This window comes from Colius striatus, chromosome 1 (genome assembly GCF_028858725.1).
Source record: "Colius striatus isolate bColStr4 chromosome 1, bColStr4.1.hap1, whole genome shotgun sequence".
Lineage (NCBI taxonomy): Eukaryota > Metazoa > Chordata > Aves > Coliiformes > Coliidae > Colius > Colius striatus.
Window position 1 is genome coordinate 199,921,628 of NC_084759.1, and position 12,417 is coordinate 199,934,044.

At 45.9% G+C, this 12,417-nt stretch overlaps 1 protein-coding gene across 4 annotated transcripts in view; it reads left to right on the plus strand.

Annotated features, from left to right (window-relative positions):
- The window catches only part of FRMD4A (FERM domain containing 4A), a 226,932-nt gene that overhangs the window by 60,223 nt on the left and 154,292 nt on the right, over positions 1-12,417 (plus strand). The window contains exon 1 of one of the 4 annotated variants that reach the window (XM_062019890.1): positions 11,899-12,160. The exons of 2 other annotated variants lie outside the window; for them this stretch is intronic. The gene's annotated coding sequence lies outside the window, so the exon portion shown is untranslated. Of the gene's footprint in view, positions 1-11,898; positions 12,161-12,417 lie in introns of those variants that run through there. One more of the 4 variants, XM_062019886.1, reaches the window with a different exon arrangement.

Sequence of the window (12,417 nt, forward strand, 5' to 3'; positions counted from 1 at the left end):
TTATTTATTTGCTTGGGCTTGTGTGTTTCTCTGCAAGGGGCATTCAGCAGGAAAAAGAACTTCTAGTGAAAGCCATGAAAGGAGATGACTTCCAGATTTCCTTCCAGATGTTTCACACAACCCTATATAAAATATTTGAAAAGCTGTTATTGAATCATCTCCTATCAAGCACTGTGCTTTCTTTCCCTGGCAGGAGCAGAATGGCCTGTTATGTCATCTCTGCTCTCCAGTTCTGGGTGCTATCTGAATTTTAGATGAAATAATTATCTGAAACCTTGAGATTTGCCACCCTTCTTCTCCAGGGGAGCTTTAGAGCTTTCTCATTCCCATTAATGTGCTATGAAAAGCCAGAAGGCCAGAGACCAGCTACCTCCTGATCTCCAGAGCTTGTCCCATGGGGTTGAAAAGTGGTGGCTTCTGCACGCTGGCACAGTTGCTCTAAAGAATCAAAGGCAAGGTCACACTTCATACATATCCAATGTATCATCCTTGAAAGTTAAAAACCTAGTGACATGACTTGAAAAAGCTTCAGATTTCTAGGCAGGCTCTAGTCAAGGCCTGAATTCAGAGATCATAAGATTTCTTATTTGGCTTGGGAAGTAGAAGGGACCAGGTTGCTGCGTGTATTTCCACAGTCTTTGAACTGCACCAGTTCAAGATCTGAGTCTGTGTTCTTTTTCTAGAGGGTTTGTTTATTTTGGTCATGTGCATGTGGAACTGCCAACTGGTGGTTGCAGTAATGGTGATGTTACAAGGACTCTTGAAATAGTGTGCAGGGAGATAACCTATATGATCACTACTGGAAAAACCTACCATTCACCACCAATTATCACACCTAAGGTCTCAAGAGAGGCTACAATTATTCCCTACTCCAAGTCTAGAGCAAATCAGCATTTTCCCAGTAATTGCAGTGTAGTAACTATTGTAGATGTTGACTTTTTAATAGCAAACACTACTCAAGCATTAGATTTATAGTTATGTTAGTTAGCTTTAGTGACTTGGGAATCAATTACCTTGCTGTACAACATGACCAAAGATTACAGGGTAGCCCATGTAATAATTCCTACTGCCATCTAGGAGTGAAGCTGTAACTTCAAGGTTTCACATAGAAAGACACTCTGTCTGCACAGCAATAATTCCAGTAATCATAATAATAACCATAAAAAGGGAAAAGGAGGAAATCAGAGATCACAAAATAGGCGAAGACCTGTGTGCAAATAACACACTGGGAGGTGCTGGGAGCTTTGCCATTCTCTATTATTTTTCAGAATGATAATAGCAGTAGCATTTTGTTAATGAACGTGTTTTACCAGTTCAATTCGCTTGGGTTGGCAGAAGGGTAGTCCCAGCCCAGCCATTAAGATGCACAGCTACTGTGTGTGTCATCAGCAACACAAAACTCTCCACCAGCCCCTGTTAACCACTTGCCCTCTTGATTGATATCAACATTGCTGATTTCTAGGATCAGTTTTATAGGCAGCATTATTCCCATTTTCTGCTCACTTCTCTGTCTCCCAGCACTTGTTCCCACACTTGACTCCTTTCTCCTGCTCAGGACAGGAAAAACTCCTGCTTATTTCTCCAAGCCCTTCTTCACAAAGAAAACATCTTTCCTTTAATTCCTTTGAAACAAGACCACCCAGGTCAGCCTTTCAGTCTGTGTTTCCAAGCAAATTACAGAGAAAGAACATTAATTAATTTCTTTCCTTCTGCAAAGGAGTTGTCACTGTGGCCCTTTAACTGTTGGCTTTGTCTGTTTTCCTCTCATTTATTTCCCATTTATTTCACTCCTCACTTCACATGAAGCTGGCAGCTGAGATTTTTGAACTCTCCAAGCACAGTGGTCCCTCATGAAACAACGACCAGTGAAACTTTATGAAAACAAGTTATTGTCATTATGAAATGGACTAGGACAGGCTCTTCCACTTGTAACTGTCCATCACGTTTGCAAAGTGTTCGTCATCTGATGGTAAAAAGTTTAAACTAATATAGCAGACTACTGCCTTGACTGTAACAAGCAATGCATACTCTGTTTGTAAAATGGTTAAGCTTCAAAAACATTAAGACTACCTTAAAATGATGGAATTGATAACATGCAGAGAGGTGTGCTCTCTTCTCCTTCACCTTCTGGAACTGGCCCAGAAGAGCAGGTTTTCAGGAAAACATCATCTATCTTGAGATCTGGCAACCTTGCACTCTCAGATCATAAGGTCACTGTCACTGCAGAAAGGCAGCTGTCTCTGGAATGAGGAGGAGGGTGAAAAGCGTCTGCCTGCAACCCAAGGGACAGGAAAATTAGCATTGCTCTTAACGAGGGGCCTGAGCTGCAGTGGGGAAACAGCATCACTGCTCCATCTGAGATGGACTAAAGCTGCTGGGGAGATGCAACCCTCCTCCTCACTCGTGCCCATCAGGTAGGGGCATGTGAGCCATGGTCTGCAGAGAGCAGCACAAGCCTGCCACTATCCATGCTGGATGCTCCCAAGCAGCTTGCAGACAAGGCACAGGGAAGGCTTTCATCATTATTTTCCCTTCCTACAGCTTGAATGTGGAAAGAATAACATATAAATGCAGTCAACTCCTCACAGGTGTTTGTCCCTGTTTTGGAGATGCAGTTCAGTTGCATTGTGCAGCTAACAAACAGACAAACAAGGACTATGGGGCATTTGGGATTTTTTCTCCTTCTTCTATGCAGCCTCCCATGAGAACTGCTGCGGAAATTTTTGTTTTGCCTGAAAATATGCATTTGACCACTCATGATTGCATTTAAGCCTGCTCAATTGCTTTAATAACAAACCTTCCAACACATTGAGTCTAAAAATGTTTTCAATGTACTCAGAATCTTATAAACAAAGATTGCAGTCATCATTACATTGTTGCTGCAAAGCCAAAACCCCAAACATTAGTTGGTTTGTTGCATAGCTTAATTGCCATATATCTTATCTGTCCAGTAGCACATGTCACTAGAGCTAATCTTCATAACATTTCTCTCTCTGGTTTTTTTTTAGTAAAACAAGCCCAAGGAATCATTGTAAAAAGTATCACCTTAGCAAGGGTTGACTTTCATGTAACATCTGAAGTCTACATTCACCTCTCAATGAGTTACACTTCACAGTCCTCCTAGGAGAGAAAGAGAAGTGTGTTTTGAACAAACTCAAGTTATAGGTGAGAATAAAGGGATAGTACGAGGCAAAATGTCACTGAGAAATGAGTAGGAGAGAATAGGCTCAACAGTAAACATGTCCTTCCCCATCCTAAAAATAGGTGCCTAGTTTTCCATAGCTCAGAGACTGCAATGACACTGTGGAGTTGCAGAAACTAACATTATAATAGCCAACAAGGGCTGGTTTTGCTGGTAGTCGAGCAGTTGGTGGGACTGATTGGTCTCAGAGACACAGTATCTCCTGCTACCCACTTTCAGGAGTCAAGATGGTCATAGGGAAAAGATGCTAGTCCCACATCTTGCATGCAAATCCTAGCTCTGAGGCATTGTCTGCCAGGTTACAGCTATTCTCCAAGTGGAGACTGGATGTTTAATGCTGACTTTTTGTGAGTCAGCACATTGCCTGGAGGCAGGCATCTCCATCCTTTCCTGCAAAAGTGGAGCAGGGGATGAAGAGTTGAGCACAGGGAGCATTTTACAAGCTGCAGCTGTTAGGTCAAACCTTCACCCTTTCCATGCAGGGGCTCTGTGGTTTGAGACTTTCCTCAAGATGCATGAATTTTAGCTTCTCATCATTTTTTCTGGTAGGGAAATATCAATGCCAGTTATCCTACAGCCTTGCAGGTGTCTGCAAGGCCTTTTACAGCCATCAGGTGAAAGACATAAAGGGTCCTTGATACCCAAGGCACTGGAGCCTGGGACATTGGGACTCTTCTGTCCCAAGCAGCAGCCAGCAAGGGCTGATAAATTCCATCAGGGGGCCAATTCCAGGCTCTCCTGTCCTTCTTGGGGCTGGTCTCTAGTGGCTTGGGATCTGTGTGGCTCCCTGCAAACAGTTAGACTTCACAGACACATTGCTTGGAGCAAACCATGCAGACAACGGGGTGCTCAGAAACTAGGCCACCACACAGAGGAGGAATGAGCAACCTTTATGGAGTGAATTAATCAAACACTTCAATCTCCTTAGCTGAGGGTTAATAGTCTTGTGGTGACCATCCTGGTCAGAGTATCAGGAGAGCTGGATTTTATTCCTAGTGAGCTTCAGTAATGAAAAGGAAATTGTGTTCAGAGGAGATAGAAGCCCATGCTCACAGAGACATCAGATACGCAGCAATTAGACTCAAGTTAAACAATAAATCAAGTAACACTGGGCCTTTGGCTCAAGCAGAGCACCATTATGACTAGTGCTATGTTTATTTAGAAGACTCTGAGCCCATTTTAAATGTTTTCATATTAAATGTAATTTGGGTGTTTGTTATTAAAGCAATTGACTGGGACTAAATGCAAACATTATTGGTCAGATAAATAATTTCTGGCAAATAAAATCTCTTCATTGCCCTTTTATGATATGAGGACTTACTTTCACTGAGATTTATTTTCTGTTTGCTTCCTCTCTTTGCAAGAATTGCCTCATAAAGATTAAAAAAGCCGAAGTGAACCAAAGTGTAAAGCAGAAATTGCCGATTAAACTGTCAGAAATGGAGCAGCCTTTGTTAATCACTGATTCATTAGGTGGGGGAAGAAGAAGGGTCTCGAGTTAGCACAAAAGCTTTGGTGTCACAGGGTTTGCAATTTATTCCCAGGTCTCACTCTCTCACTCCAATTTGGTATGGGATCTTACCCAGGTAAATTGATCTCTCTATGACTCCACTTTCCCATCTGTTCAACTTAGGTAATGATCTTGCCTCACAAAGATAATGGAAACTTTCAATAAGAAAAAAAGGTTACCTTAAAAACCTCACCTGCATCTGAAATTAGGCTACCCAGTACTAATAGCTACAAGAGCTTTGGTTAGAACAACTATTTCCTACTATAGGCTTCCCTGATTTTGCTTTGTGAGCAAGTAATCAAGTAGGGAAAAACATTTTAAGATATAAAAAAGTATGACCAAAAAGTAACAGAGACTGGAAAGTAAATTTACAGCAATATATCTTTTTTTTCAGATGCTAAAACTGTCATTTGTCTGTGTCACTTGGGTATCCCACAAGCCCTTTTTTTAATGTTGTGGCGGTGTATTGAAAGCATCTAAATGGCTTTTGGTTTTGTAAAAGTTTCTTTAGCAAAAGCTGTAAATAATCACTTAGATGTCATTTTGGAAAGTGCAGGATTTCCTGAAAAATGTGGCACACTTTGAAATAGAAAGCTTTTCCAGCCAGTGTAAGTTTTGCAGTCCTCAGTAGAAGGCAGTGTAAAACTACAAAAATACTCTTCTAATCTGACATCATGCAAAGTACAAAGGATACTTGGATGTTAGGAAGGACTTTTTCCCTGAGAGGGTTGTTAGACTCTGTCCTAGGCTGCCTAGGGAGGTGGTGGAATCCCCACCCCTGGAGATATTTAAAAACCACTTAGATTAGGTGCTGGGAGACATAGTTTAGTAATGGGCTTGGCAGTGTGAGGTGAGTGGTTGGATCCAATGATCTTAAAGGTGGTTTCCCACCAAAATGATTCTGTGATTCTATACTTCAGTACAAAAAGCCAAACAAATGAGAATGAGTTTGTTTTGTTCTTCCTTACAAAAGAAAGTGCTTTGTTATATAGCTCCATGCAAGAGGTACCAGTAGATTTTGCTTAACAGGAGGCAGGTTTCTGGGCTTGGCAATCTCAGCTGACTCATTTGATGTCCTTCATAATTACCTGTGCTGCCTTTTACCATCCCAGAAGGCTTTTGGCTGGCTTTCACTAGCAGTGGCTAACTGCAGTGTCTGAGGGCAGCAAGGAGAGAGTAATCTTGCCCTTCTTCAGCCTTCTTCCCCTTTACTCATTTGTACCATCATCAGTTTCTTTGCATAGATGAAGTTGATTCATTTGCCTTTGGAGGAATAAGATTTCCTCTTATGATTTGCATCTTAATTCTGTCTGCACTGTGGTCATGTCAGTGTTCTGCAAGCATCTCTCCACATCTCCCCCAGCAAAACAAGCCCTTCACCAGCAACAAAAGTGTTTTCTGGTTTGAGAAGAAGTCCCTGAGACAGAGACACCTCATCCGGCGCAACTTGAGGCCATTTCCTCATGTCCCATCACTCATTACTTGAGAGAAGTGACAGACCCCCACCTCACTACAACCTCCTTTCAGGCAGTTGTAGAGTGTGATTCTGTTTCCCCACAGTCTCCTCTTCTCCAGGCTAAACAACCAAAGTTTTCTCAGCCCCTCCTCATGAGACTTGTGCTCTTTCCATCAGGAAGATTTCCTTCTCTCTTCCCCTCACTCCCCAACCCAGGTGGGTGCAAAGCAGAGGGGACTGCAAGAACAGCCCCTTTCTTCAACATCACTCCACCAAGGCAGGGGTCACCCAGGCAGGGCTGGTGGCACACTCAGCTCATTTTTATTCCCTTTATGCACACTCAGCTGTTTGCTTTGTTTGGCCTCTTGGATGCTGGGATTACCCAGAGCTAACTGGGACACGGGCGACTTACACATGACTCCTGTCCCTCCGCACCAGCCCCAGGCTGGAGCTGGAGGCAGCAGGCAGGATTTGCCAGCCCACAGGTCATAGCACCAACCAGCTGGAGTTGGCTTGTCCCCACCATCCATTTCAGCTGCCTCACAAAGACTGAGCTGCATTTGCCCACGTAATAATCCTGCCAGCATGCACTTTCTTTACCTAATGAAGGGAGGATTTATTGCACCAGCTCTTTGGGAGTATGGAGGTCTGCTTACTTCCCTCTTCAGCTCTCTGAGATCCTTTAAGTAGGGACTGTGTGAAAATTAATCAGACTCCCTGGAGGCTTATTTTGTCCACAGCTAAAGTCCTGCATCTCCCTTTCTCCCCTCCTTTTGTTCCCCAATTACTTGAGAGATTGTACTGGAAATTAGCGAAAGCATGGCATGGGAAATAACACCCACAGCTCATCTCAGAAGTGAGACATTTCTGGGGAAGGCTTAACCACCTGGTTTCCAAAGTTCTTGGTGTGAATTATCTCAAGGACACAATTCACCCCAACCTGTTATAGAGGGAAAATGAGGTGATGGGGACAGGTTTGGTAGTGGTACACACAATACTCTGTCTCTCTCTTTCTGGCCCTGGTCGGTGGAGCAGATGAGGGCAGCTCCGTGGCCTGGCTGGTTAGTTGGATCATGTTAGTCCCTTTTCTACTTTCCAGAATTAAGTCATGTTTGGTGGAGGATGCAGATTGTTTCAGCTGAAGAGAGGTGAAGATATTTGGTTCTTCTCCAGCCAACCTACACCAGGGCTTGTGAGCAGACACCACCATGAACAGACACCAACGTGATATGTTTTCAGAGAAACTGCATGGGCTAACCCACAGGCTAACCTGATGCTTCATTTTCTAGGGCTGGCTGACTCTTACCATGGTTAGAATAAGTCAGCTGCATTGATTTACAGTGAGGTTCATCAACTCTGAAAATGGATTTCGGTTCCCGAGTTACTTAGGTCCATGTTGCTTTTTAAGTGTTGGAGCTTTTTAATCTTGTATTACTATTCAAATATTATGAGTTAGAAGTTATGCAATCAATGGGAGTTAGGATCCTTAAACACCTCCCACAGGGAGGCAGGTGGTTAGATACCTTCAGCAAATCCTAAATATTCCTTGAACGCATTTCTCTCATCTTCTATGGGTCTCAGATGTATCATGCAGAGGAATGACTTTGACTTCTGTAAAACACTGCACTGCCTGTAGATGCAAATCATTGTATAAGTGTGAATATTGCTTCATGACATGACAGCTCCTCCAACCTGTTAGTGCTAATGAATGCAGTTCTGGGATAGACAATATTCATTAAGCTTTTCTGGAAATACTAGAAATGTTCATGCAAGAGCTCACACATTTTGATAGCACCCACAGTCCTATCACCACATTCCCTGTATTGTGATACTTTAATCTTTGCTAACCAGAGTGGAAGTGAATTGTCAACAGTAGTAGTCCAGCAGCAGGCCACGGTGTTTCTTCCTTGCTCTGTTATCAGGAAACAATAAAAAGGAATCAGCAAGCTGTTACTTGGGCATAGAGGCATCTGGTTGCTGGAGGCTTCCCTCTGTGTATGTCAAAGTTAAATATTTTGGTTACTGTTCTCTTTCTGGGACTTGCCATGATATGAACCAGCTTGGAAGAAATGCAGCTATTGCCTGCTTCTCATCATTGCAATGACAGCAGCTTTGTTGCCTCCAGACTGATTGGTACCAGGCTGTATTGTTAGGGTATTGAAAACTCCAGAGACCTTGTGAAATTGCAGAAACTCCTTGAAGAAAAGGATTCTTGCTACTGCTGCTGAATCATAACTAGGAAATTTAGAGAGGTATGTGCATGAGGCTAATGCCTCTTGTTTCCTGAAAGGATTCTGCTGGGGAAATCTGAATTAGAGCATGTATGTATGGGAGAGGAAGGGGAGAGGAAACTCCTAGTAGCGTAAAGCATTGCCTGTGTACTGCAATGCAGCCATACTTCTGCAGGCTATTACTGAGCTGGTGGGACCTTCAGCAGCTGCTTCGTTGAGCCACTAGCAAGCTCTGCTTGCATTGCAATGCTTCATCAGGCTTTGGAGTCCTCCTTGGGCTAGTGGCTCCAGATTTGGTGGCCTTGTGGCTACCAGCATCTAAGCAGCCATCCAAAGCTGTCCCAGGTATGGATATAGCAGGCTGCATGGCCAGAAGTGTACCCCTGCCCATGGGCTGTTACCTCTCAGTTTATTAGCACCTTTTTCCACACACTGAAGAGCCCTGAGTGCCATCCTGCACTCATGAGTGTTTGCCCATCCGTGAAACAAGGTTGGCAGCAATCCCCAACACCACAGGAGTGCTGCAGGGCTCGGTAACTGCGGCTGCAGAGCTTTGCAAGGGATGTCACCTAACTGCAGACAACAGCTACTCTTCAACATCCTTTGCTGTCCCATATCACTGACTTAGCTGAAGTGAGGAAGGCTGAAAGAAAGGATAAGGATCCCAAAAATCATGATTTTCACCTTGAAAGCTTTGCTAGGGATGCCATTTCTCACTCTTCCATCCTGGATATGTTTTCTTATTGCTAAGGTCTGCAGCCACTCTGAGAGCTTCTGTCCCTCTCTATTTATGGTTCTAAAATTAAAGGTTCTGCAAACGTTGCTCTATACCCTCCCCACACCCACTCTTCCACCCCACTGTGCTTGTAGCTTAGGGTACCCCGCTACCACCAGGGAATCAGACAGATCTGGCCAAGGTGTTTCAAGGAAGGAGCTGTGTAAGAAGACCTGGAGCAAATTCCTTGTCCAGTTCTGGGGGAAAACAGCTCTTTCTGTCTGAGCTTTAATTATCAACTCCTGGCAGAGACTATGCTCTTTCCACATTCTAAGAAAGAGATTCCTTTCTAAGTTCTTTGTTAGCCTCACCAGGAACTTAGAGGATGTTGTCTTCACTCAGAACAGTAACTTATTGTCATTATGAATGTCACATCACAACTAAAGGACTGAGGAAATGTCACAGGAGTATCTCTCACCATTGCAGGAAATGTTAAGCCTTTGTACCAAATCATATGGAACTTCTTTTTGGAGGACTGTTGTGCATGTGGTCCTGGAGGGGTAGGAAAGGCCATGTCCTCACAAGGGATCTGAGGAGGATGCACCTTGTGGTTTCACAGGTATGATGCATCCAGCATCCTTCCTTCTGCATGGTGGGGTCTCAAAGGCTGCAGATGTGCTGAGCTGTTGCACCTGGGTAACCAAGGCATTCCCCATCCATTTCTACCCCATGCAGTTTCCATGACATGGCACCTGTGACTCAGGTCCTTCTCTGTGACATAAAGACGTAGGAAGACATCCTTAGGATCACACAGTGATGGGATATTCTTTGGGCACCTCTGGTAGGCAACCCCACTATAACATGGGGTGTAAGAAAAGATGCTTTCTTGCTGTCTCCAGACTAGTCCAAAAGCCATGTTTGTTTATCCAGGCTTGGTGTCAAAGGAAGAGACTGTATTGTTGTGGGGAGTCTGTAATTTCAAGCTACATCTAATAAAACTCCCCACACCTGCACTGAAAGATGAAAATTGCAAATCTAGGCAGAGTGAGCCTTGCTTTCCAGTTTTTGCTGCTATGCCATAGACAAATTACTTTCCAATTAGAGGCTTCCAAGCTCTATTGCTGCTTCTTTAACCCACCAGGTGAGCTCTTTTATCACCAGCTGAATGATGCTGCACCACACTCTGGCTCTGCTCTGGGTTTGGAGGTAGATGCTGCCAGGAGAGGATGAGTTACCTGGAAGGGCAACATGTGCTGTACAGCTATGGGTGGGGAAATTGCCTCGAGGCTTTGCTACTTGAAGCATTTTCCCACCCCAAGGGCAAAGTCTGTTTCCTTGGCATATTCCTGTTCAACAACAAGCAGGAGCAGGCACCTCCATGGTGAGTGTGCCTGTGAAGGAACTTCACTGCTCTTAGTGAAAACATGGGAAGGTGATTTTTCATTGCTAGTCCTGAGCATGGTTCAGGAGGAGGGCTGAACAGTGACTTGGGTTCAGGTTTGCATGCTCTTTACCAACCACCACCCTTGAAGATGCCAGAACCTACTTGAGATATGCTGTGACCTCCATTGGAAGAAAAGAGCAAAGCAGCACATAGGAAGCAACATGAAGTTTTACACCTCTGAAATTATGGGTTTAAAATTCCAGGAGTTGAAGTTTGTGTTTGGTGGTTTGCCCTTCAGGGGTACTTCAGCAACTGGATCTAGATGTGACCTGAAAACCAGAACAGGATTTAGCTTTACTCTCTCAGTGGAGCCAGAAACCCCAACTAGAACCAGACATCCAGCTTGTTCATCATCACCATGATGGGAAAGCAACTTGGCCATCTCCCTACAGAGCAATGAGGAAACTTCCTCTATCTCATGTAAGCCTCAGCTCCGTCCTCACCATGAGCTTCCTCACAGTGGCATAAATGCCAAGTGAAAACAACTGAAGGAAAGTGTTCACCTCCCCAGCTCCCCTCTCAAAGCAGACCTCTCTCTGGCCAGCCTGTGCCAGGCCAGCCTCAGGGTTTGACCTGGTGGGAGTAAGCCCAGTCCCAGAAGGAAAATGCTGATGGGGAGGCAAAGCAGTGGCAGTAAGTCAGAGCTCTAACCACAAGCATTGTAATGTGGGTGCTTCACACCCTGCTTCTTTAAACCAAAAAACTCAGCACTTTTTGGAGGCTCACATACATTGTCCTTCTTGGCTGATCTAGTCATTTAGCAGCAATACCCTTGCACAAGGACTCCAGCTAATGAAGTCCATAAGGATGCTTCTTTCCTGGGCAGCATCCTCTGTGGGTGGGTGCACTCCGATGACAACCCAAGTTGTACCCTTCTCCTTGCTAGGGGAACAGGGAGAAATCAGGGGTGCCCACAGCCCGGGGGCTGCAGCCTGGCAGGAGTTGCCCTGCTTGCCCATCCCCATGGGTGCCCAGGGCCCTCACTGCCCTCCTCTTCCTCCCTCCCTGAGCACTCAGAGCATCTCCACTGCTCTCCTTCCTCTCTGTTATCTTCTCAAGGTGTGCATATGTGGAGAGGAAGGGGGTGTGAATGCCCCCCAACCCTGCAACCATCCTCCCCCCGTCCTTCCATCCCTTCATGCCCCTCGCAGAGGTGAGCGGGATCCCAGATGCTGGCAGGCCCCAGCCGGGTTCATCTGTTTCATATGACCCAGCGCCAACTGCTGCTCGCTGCCCTACTCCCTCCTCCTTCCTCCCACTCCTCCCTCCTCCTCCTCCTCCCCGGCTCCAGCCTCTCAGCCTCGGAGCGCGGCGGCGGCCGCTCAGGAGCCCGGGGGCCGGCAGACGGGGGGGAAAGGGGAAGAAGAAAGAGGAAAGGAAGGTTAGGGCATCCCGGCGCGGAGGATGGGGCCGCCCTAGGAGCGGCCGGAGCGGAGGAAGGGCCGCGCATCCCGGTGGGCGATGGAGGCGGAGCGGTAGAGCCGCGGCCTGCCGAGGCTGGTGCGGCGGGGATGCTCTCGTCCCGGGCTCGGAGCTGAGGCATCGCCGGAGCTGTCGAGGGAGCGGGAGAAGGTAACGGGGTCTTTGTCTGTGGATGGGGAGGTGAGGAGAGCCGGAGCTGGAAGGGGAGCCCCGGCCCCGCGGGGAAAGCCCAGCCGCAGTCTGCGGGTTGCTCCACGCCCCCCTCCCTCCATTTATCTTAAACAGAGAGAAATGTGGGCAGCATCTGCTTTCTCTATCCTTCCCCAGCAAACCCAAACCCAAGCCCCTGAATTTGGTGGGCGAGCAGCAGGGGCGAGCTCGGTGACTGGGGGTTTTCTTTGCACTAGAGGGAAGAAGAGGGTGTGGGGAAGAGAAGC